We start from the raw sequence: 9,423 nt of genomic DNA on the forward strand, positions 1-9,423 counted from the left end.
AATGTAGGTGTTTATCACTATAAATTTCTCTAACTACTGTTGCAATATCCTATAGGTTTTGATATGCTGTGCTTTTATTTTTGTTTGTTTTAACATATTTTATTTATTTTCTTTTTGATTTCTTATTTGACCCATTGGCTGTTCAGGAGTGTGTTCTTAATTTCCACATAGTTATGAACTTTTCTGCTCTCCTCCTGCTATTGATTTTTAGTTTCATATAATTGTGGTAAAAAAGTTAATGGTGTGATTTTAACCTTCTTAAATAATTTGTGACTTCTCATAGGCTCTATCCCAGAGAATATCCATGTGTGCTTGAGAAAAATGTGGTTTCACTGTTGCTGGAAAAATGTTCTAAATATATTTGTTAGGTCTATTTGAATTTTTAATTATTGATGATTATCTATTTAATTGCATTTATTTGCTTTTATTTATTTACTTGCATTTTTCCATTAACATTGATCTTCCCTATATCTTTTTCATTTCCACACACTCCTGTCCCCACCGTGATCACCACACTGTTGTCCATGGCTATGAGTTCTTTCCCTTCTTTTTCTTTTTTGCTCAATACCTCCAACCCTAACCATCCCCATGCACCCAGAACTGTCTGCTTGCTCTCTATTTATGAGCCTATCTTTATTTTGCTTGTTAAGTTTGTTCATTAGATTACACATATGAGTGAATTCACATGGTAACTGTCTTTCTCTGACGGTCTTATTTCACTTAGCATTATGTTCTCCAGGACTATCCATTCTGTAGCAAAGGATAAAATTTTCTTCTTTTTTATAGCCAAGTAATATTCCATTGTGTAAATGTACCATAGTTGTTTTATCCAGTCATCTACTGATAGGCCCTTGAGCTGCTTCCATATCTTGGCTATTATAAATAACACTGCAATGAACATGGAGGTGCATATATCATTTCAAACCAGTGTTTTGGGTTTCTTTGAATATATTCTCAGAAGTGGAATTACTGGGTCACAACGCAGTTCCACTTTTATTTTTTTGAGGTTATTCCATATAGATTTTTTGAAAGAGAGAGGAAAGGAGAAAGAGAGAGTGGGAGAACATTGATTTATTGTTCCACTTATTTATGCATTAATTGATTGATTCTTGTATGTGCCTGGTGATCAAACCAGCAACCTTGATGTGTGGGTATGATGCACTACCCAACTGAACTACTGGGCCAGGGCCTCTGTTAGGTCCATTTGATCTAAAATATGCTTCAAGATTAATATTTCCTTGTTGATTTCTGTCATTGTTCAAAAAGGAATATTGAAGTCCCCTACTACTATTGTACTTTTGCTATTTCTTCCTTAGGATCTGTTAGTATTTTCTTAATGTTTGGTGTATATTTATTTGTGATTGTTGTTTTTTTGATGAATTGACTCCCCAATTACTTATATAATGATCTTTGCCTCTTGTTACATTTTAGACTTAAAAATATTTCATTTTATGCAAGTATATATACTCCTGCACTCTTTTGGTTTCCACTTTCATAAAATACTAATTAATCTGCCTTTATTGGTGACAAATCTAGCTGTTCACTTCCTCTAATTGCTAGCTTATTTGTTTTGTTTTCAATGACATCCAGAAGTAAAGTTTTAGATGGTCTTACAGAATTAAATTAGAACTTCTTTTCTAGGTAGTTTCTGAGGCTGGGGTTTCAGGGTTGCTCTGACTCCAGAGGGTTCTTATTAGCTGCCTCTTTCTTCAGTGTTATCAGCTAAACTTCTACCTGGTGTGTCATTTATCCTGTTGCTGTCATGAAGCTGGTAGTCTTCTCTTAGTTGTATACAGCTAAAATATCCATTGTTTTTCACAGTGCCTTTAGGTTTGACATCCTCTGTGCTTTGTTCCTAATAAAGTCAGTCTCCTGGAAGAGAACTAGAGAGCTACTTTTCTTAAGGCTTGACTTTTTTGGCCCTAAATTGTGCACCAATGTTCTGAACCTGGAAATAGGCAACAGTTGTATTCTGCTTCTGGAGGGACACCTTACCCTGTGAGTGAGGTACTAGGCAGTAACAATAGCTTTGGTCTTCTAAATTCACTTCCCTCAGCATGGAAATTGCTCTGTGAGAAAATTAATTGAAGGGTAATCTGGGGCCTGTGTTCCTGGCCTATGAACCTGGCATAGAACTCCCACCCTGTGAGTGTGTACCTGTACAGAAGAAGGGTGTCCAGAACATTCAGTTACTCATGCCTAGAATAGCTTTTGTCGATCATAAAGCTTAAGGGGACAAGAAATGTCCTTTCTAAAGGACAAATCCAAAAACTCTTACTGGAAGTTGGAGGGGACAAAGAATGTCCTCTTTTTTTCTTGCCTGTGGTAATACTTTTATCTTGTTGCGCTGCAAGTGGGCTGGGAGTGGGTTGGACTTTCTCTAACAACCCAGAGTCTGTCCCTGTTCTTACCAAAATTTAGTGGATTTTCTTCAAAAAATATTTCTGTTTGCAATATGCCCTTAAGAGAAATTCTAGAGATTTTAAATGGTGTTTTAAAAATAATTTTACAACAGTTATCATTATTTTGCTGAGGAGAGGGTTTATAATCCTCCTCATGCCATCACTTTGTTGCTCATTCCTGGACCAACGTAGTTTTAAATGATAATCGTATATTCTAGTTACAAACCTTTCAAACATTTCCATATGCTTTAGGAATACATTTTTATTAACTTGACCCTGGTCACTATTGACATTTTTCTGATTCTTATGCTTTGGATGAAAAAAATTTAAATGTGGTAAACTAGTGAGTTAAAAATGTAACAACTTCTCATAATTTATTTCAAAAAGTAAATTGATCATTATTCAAGATATACTCCCCAGATCTATTTTCTGCTCTTATCTTCCTTGATAGGAAAGAGATGCAGGTTCTTTACTCACTACCTTACTCATCTTCATTTGGCTCTTCTGTTTAGTCTTGGGAATGTCCCATGGGAGACTGCCAGCCTGGGGTATGGAGATCAGAATAGTTTTTCCTGATCCCCTCCCCCCTACTTTCTCTTATAGTTATGGCTGTGGCTTTTTCATTTTGTAAGGTTAACTGCTTTCTGATTGTCCTTTTTTCCTAGTGTCAGTTCTCACATGAGTCTGGTAACAGCTCTGTCTTCTTACTTCTACACAGCTTTTCATCGTGGGTGGTCTTCTTTATGGCCTCATCATCCCTTGTTGGGTCAACTATAAACTAGGTCTTTCCTTAAATTCACTTCAAAATATCAGGTGAGTATGACATCTATTGCTGATGGGACTGTGGCTTGTTTGTTTTGTGGATGGATTCAGGCCATAATAAAGAATGTTAGCTTCAAGATTAGCATGTACAATTACAAAGCAGACTTTTATTATAAACAGTTTCCTGATAATGCATATCTATTGGCTATTTAGAAATTGTCCACCGCTTTGCATTACCCCAAACCAGTCATTGTTCTTAGTTGCTAGCTACAGGTATTGATGTAGGGGTATTTAAACAAGGAAATAAACTTTTTGCAAGGGTGTTATATAATTCACAGCAACTCTGCAAAGATTAAAGAAATATACCTGAAAATTTTGACAGGGTCAAGGGAGGGAGGACATCAGATAGGGCTACAATCAAAATCAGTTAACATTAGTCCAATGAGCAGACTGCTCTAACTGCCACAGATCACAAGGCACCCTTGGTTACAGTGCCTCCACTGGTGATGCTGAAAACTGAATACCGCTCTTTGGACCCTCTATACCTCTATACCTCCTGCTACTAATGCTGCATGCTCATATAATGGGTTCTTTGTCCTTGTCTCTCAATTTCAAGTTCAGAGTCAGTGAGTTAGATTGACAGAAACAATATTTCATGCCATGCCCTGAGAAAACTAATATCTGGCATTGTCAGCTTCCATGGTGAGGAGTGGACTCTATCTCCACTAATACTCACCAGACAAGGAATTTCCCAGCCATAAAAAGGGAACTAGATACCTGTCATAAAGGACATGATAAATGCCCACTTCTATATACCTATCGTCTGACAAGCATTTGTTATTTTTGGCTGTCCAGCATATACAATCTTTACATATTATATTTCAAAACCAAAATAAGCTCTGGCTGGCATGGCTCAGTAGATTCAGTGCCTGCCTGCAAACCAAAAGGTTGCTGGTTCGATTCCCAGTCAGGTCAGAAGCCTGGGTTGCTGAGTAGGTCCCCAGTAGGGGGCACTCAAGAGGCAACCACCCATTTATGTTTCTCTCCCTGTCTTCCTCCTTCCTTTCCCTTCCTCTAAAAATAAACAAATAAGATATTAAAAATAAAACAGCTTAATTTAACAGATCATTTCTCAGGAAGCTAAATTGTACTCACTTTCCCAAATGAAGGGCATCTCACAGTTTCATCAGTTACTGCATCTGGCCTGAATGCCAGAATCTCAAGGGGAATATGCTACCCCTTTTCATTTGGCTTCAACATGTCTTGATTTTTTAAACTACAGAATTACCACCACAGTTATGCCTTATAGAAAATAGCAGTAAGAATGAAACCAAAAAAGAGAATGACAGAACTTTGGTTCTTACTTTTGGGGGATTATTTACCTACTAAAGTGACTGGTGCAATAGCAACACTTAATGAAAACATGCTCTACATGCCTGTTTCCAAAGTCTGTGTATTTCTCCCTTTATCTTAAATGAAGATGTACTTATACCTCTCATCTTAATATCCATTAGTGTGAGGTTCTATTGGATCTAGTTTCAGTTACCTAGTCAAACAAGTAGTCAGAAAAGGTCCAGGTTGCTTGAATTATCATACCAATTGATGATCTTTGATAAACTTTCTGATGGAGGCAAAGTTTGTGCTGTAACTCTCAGAGCCTTGACAGTACTCTGGTAAAGAAGACATTCTAACGGCTTGCAGTGTGTACAAGGTTGAATCTAAGTGACTGATGAACGAACATACTCTATTTCTTTGACAATTGAAATACAGAAATAAGATGGTTAGAATAAAAACAAACATACTAAAACTAATTGGCAGGTTGCATTATAACTATTTGAGATCTAAATTCATAACTGATCTTTTTCAGGTGGTCATGTTATGACCCAGCTCACTTTGAACAGCAATTAACTGTTCTGCATAATGTAAAGATTTTATCAATGATATGGCTATAATACCCATGAGTTTCCTCTTTTCTTTTCCCTCAGGCTAACAATGAGAATCAAGTATAATGTCCTTCTCCATAATTATTTAATATGTGCTTATGGTAGTTTATCAGCAGCTCTCTAGCCATCTCTCTAAATCAGGGCTACTTACCAGAACATGACGAGTGGTTTGTGTCAATAGTTCCCCCAGAGGCTTGAAGTCAGTGACAGCAGCATTTTGCAATTCACAGTAGAAGACTCTACAGCCTGATTATCAGCAGAACAGAAGCTCCCTGACCCATGATGTATCTTGAATGCACTATTTCTCAATTCTTCCACTAAATCATCTCACACTTCCGCCGTAGCCATATTCAGACTTTCAAATATATTTCACACTTTCTGTGGTGCCTGATTGTTGCTTGGTTGCATTCCAAGCTAACTGTGATTATCAATGCACTGAACAAGTTAATTTTCTGATTTTTTTCAAAATTATGTCATCTATGAATATTTTGAAAATTTCTAGAACCAACACTTTCATGATTATTGTTTCTTTTTTTCAGACAAATAATTCATAGGCACAGTAGACATAGGAGTATGTTCTTAGTCATGATTATATCTTTCATGTAGTCCCTTCTCTTAATACACTTTACTACTTCCACTTTTTTCCTAATTTTTGGGGGTGCCTTTAGGCTCATCCACTTTCTCCAAGGCATTTTTACTTCTTCAGAATGTCCATTAAACTTATTTATGAGGGGAAACTGATAGCAGCAATACATAATATATATTTTAATGGAAGCAAAAGACAAAAACCTATTGAGAAAATTACTGAACTAAAACTACATTGTATTTTACCTTCTTTCACCTTAAACTCATGTGACTTAAATGTTTTCACTGACACCTACATGTAGGGTTCTTATACCAAATTTTCCATTTAGATAGTGAATGTTGATAAGATTTATTTGAAAGTTATTTTAACACTTACTCAGATGATGACACTTCAGATAGCCAGGATTATATTTGTATTAGCATTGCAGTTAAAGATGGGCATAATTTTTCCCCAAAATACTAGTTGAGTTCCTCATTTCAGACCTATCTAGAAAATCAATCTTAGATTATTTGCATTTCTCCGAGCGTCTGTGATCACTCCCCATGCCAGTTAAGTCTCTCAGTTTCATGCAGAAGAAACAAACTGGATAATTTAAGCAGAATATTTATGGAGAAAGTAATGGGTAGTACACAAAAAAATGTTAGAGAATCAGAGAAAATCTAGAGAATCAGGTTTGATAAATGAGAAGAAAAGGGAGAATCCATGTAGCAGCTAGCCACAGAATTGATGCCACATCAAATACAGCTCTGCGAGAACAAGGATGTTGCTGCTGCAGATCCCGAACTCCACGCATGCCAGCTTCCACTTCTGCCATTGTTGGCACCAAATACTCTACCCTACACATTCACAGGGCTGCCTCTACTATTGCTGCTCCTTTCTCCAGATCCTTGGTGATCCTGCAACTATTGATGAAATTGATGTTCCATGGCCTGTGCTCCAAATTTACTAACTCCCAGTTAGGTCCAAGGGAAGACAAACTGATCAGAGTGAGGCTCCACACTATGCATGTGACTGCAAAGGAAGCAAAAACTCTTACTGCTTATGTCATAGAAAATAGGCCTTTCTTCTACTGACACTCCAAGCATTTAAAATACTCTAATGTAAAAAGGGTATTCAGATTCTGGACAAAGATCAACTCATATTGATTGCATGATTTATGAATTACCCATTGTTTTAGTGAGTTGAAAGAATTGGCCTGCCAGTGAAGAACAAAGTCAGCAAACCCAGATATATTGATGAATCAATGATACTCATCAATAAAGAGACAATGGATAATAATAGTTCTAATAGTATTAATGTTTGTTTTAATTTGAGTTTCAAACTACAAATCTAAAACTTTATGAGTGTACTTTAAATTCTCCATTCAGTTGTCTACTAGAAGTTCAAGAATTCACACTGTAGGAGTGAATCAGAGTGAGCATTGATTAAATGACTGACCTGGGGTAAATATGAACTCTCTGGACATGAAAGCATGTGAAAATAATAGGCCCATAAAAGACATGAAAAATTTGACCTTGAATTGATCAAATTTTCTCCAAGTTAAAAATCTGCATAAACACTCTTATTCTCTTTTTCTTAAAAGCTTATGTAAAGTTACAATAAAAAATATATATTTTCAAGCTTCAGCTAGATTTTATCAAAAGACTCAAAGTTTGTATTTCTTAACTCTATAGCTCTGTTGTTTTGCTATCAACAAACCTCTAATTTGATTTCAAACCTCTAATCACTGCTCTGTAATCTCATAGTACTCTATAGAAAAACTATCATTTTGAAATCCATTTACCCAGGAGAGGAAAAATGAAACAGGGCAAAGGGGCTTAAGTACAGATACTCTTCCTATTTACCTTGGAATCCAAATCAGTGTACCAGGACAAAAACAAATAAACAAACAAACAATGCTCCGCTTTTTTTTTTCTGAAGCTCTGAAGACACACACACACACATCTTAGAACCATTTGCACAATGTTTTATTCCAAAGAATTTTTGTATATTTCCCCTTCACTATAAAACAAACAACAGCAACAACAAACTATCATTTCAATTTAGATGCTGAATCACTAATGCATGCACATCTTTTCTATGTGTGATATCCAAAGTCTAGATTGGCTTCTGTATATTTTCTTCCACTTGGCAGTCATATAAGCATTAACTCAACAAGACTTCACTTTCAAAGCCATATTTGCCTTTAAAACAGAATTCTCTTTTTTAGCCTACTACCTCAGGCCATCCTGCTTCCAACAAAGTACCTATCTGAATCATTCCTGGGTAATGATTAGATTTGTGAGATATAAAATTTAATGATGATAACAGACTGACTTTTTATAATATGCAAGAAAGTCTGTCAGGTATTTTATGTACATTATTTTTAATTTTCTAATATCTTTATCATAGATATACATCCACAGAAAGGAAAAGTGATGTTTCCCATTATTATACGATTTTAAGTGGCAGAGCTGGGATTCAGCACATTTGGCCATATTTAAGGTTATAATTTAACCAATTATTTGAAAACGGATATGTAAAGGGAAAGAGACAAGTTTTTACCCATTTTTCCAATGTGAACTATACTTAAGAGTAACTAGTTGAGTGCTGAAATTTCTCTTTAAGGAAGTACTCACTCGAGTAGTTACAAAATAGTCATAGGATGTAATATACAGAATAGGGAATATAGTAGGTAATATTGTACTGGAAATATCAGGGGGCCACTTTGTAAAGCATATGGTTGTATAATCACTATGCATACACTTGAAACTCATACAAAATATCATTGAATGTAAACTGTAATAAAAATAAAATTAAAATAAAAAGGTAGTTCTCAGATGAAAAATAGAAGTCAGAATATTACAAGTTTGTAAATATAAGAGAAAATCAAACAAAAATATTTATCAGTAAAAGTTAAAACCATAGAAGAACATAAAGCAGATTATATATGACTCCTGATGGAAGCACACAGTACTACATTAGAAAATTCAATTAAGCCTCTAAGTCTAATGGCAACAAAGGACAGAAAAGGAAGTTAAATAACACCCCAGGGATTCAATCAGCCAAAACCATAGTGTGCAAAGCCACCTGAAACTTCAATAACTAAATTGCTAGAGCTAGAGAAAAAGGAAGAGCAAGACCAAGAGAAAGAGACAGTCTATAGGTTAAAGGAAACTTAAGGAATTTATCAACTAATTGCAATATATAGACCTTATCAGTATTCTTGTTTTAGAAACACCTTTAATAATTATGTAGTAGAGATAATTGAATGTTGCCTAAATATTTGGTGTTATTAATTTTATACATGTTTTGGGGTGATAAAGAACTTTGTGGTTATTTTTTAGGTATGCACTTTAAATATATATAATAAATATTCATGGTAAAAGTATATAGTATATTAGTGTCAATAATCCATAAGAAAAGAGATAATGTAAGTGAAAGATACAGATGAAAGATGATTGAAACTGGGATATAAGACAATGGGTTTCATCATACTTTTCTCTCAACATTTATGAATTCTGAATATCCATTATAAAAAAAGGATAAGAATAGTTTTTAAAGTTTCTGGAAACAAGTGAAAATAAACTCACAACAACCCAAACCTTATGGGACACAGTGAAGGCAGACCTGAGAGGGAAGTTTATAGCAATACAGGCCTACCTAAAAAAGATAGAAACATTTCAAACAAACAACCTAACCCTACGACTTCAAAAACTTGTGGAACAACAACAAAGACAGCCCAGAGCAA

This window comes from Sturnira hondurensis, unplaced genomic scaffold (assembly GCF_014824575.4).
Source record: "Sturnira hondurensis isolate 20B ecotype Veracruz unplaced genomic scaffold, ASM1482457v3 Scaffold0015659, whole genome shotgun sequence".
Taxonomy (NCBI): Eukaryota; Metazoa; Chordata; class Mammalia; order Chiroptera; family Phyllostomidae; genus Sturnira; species Sturnira hondurensis.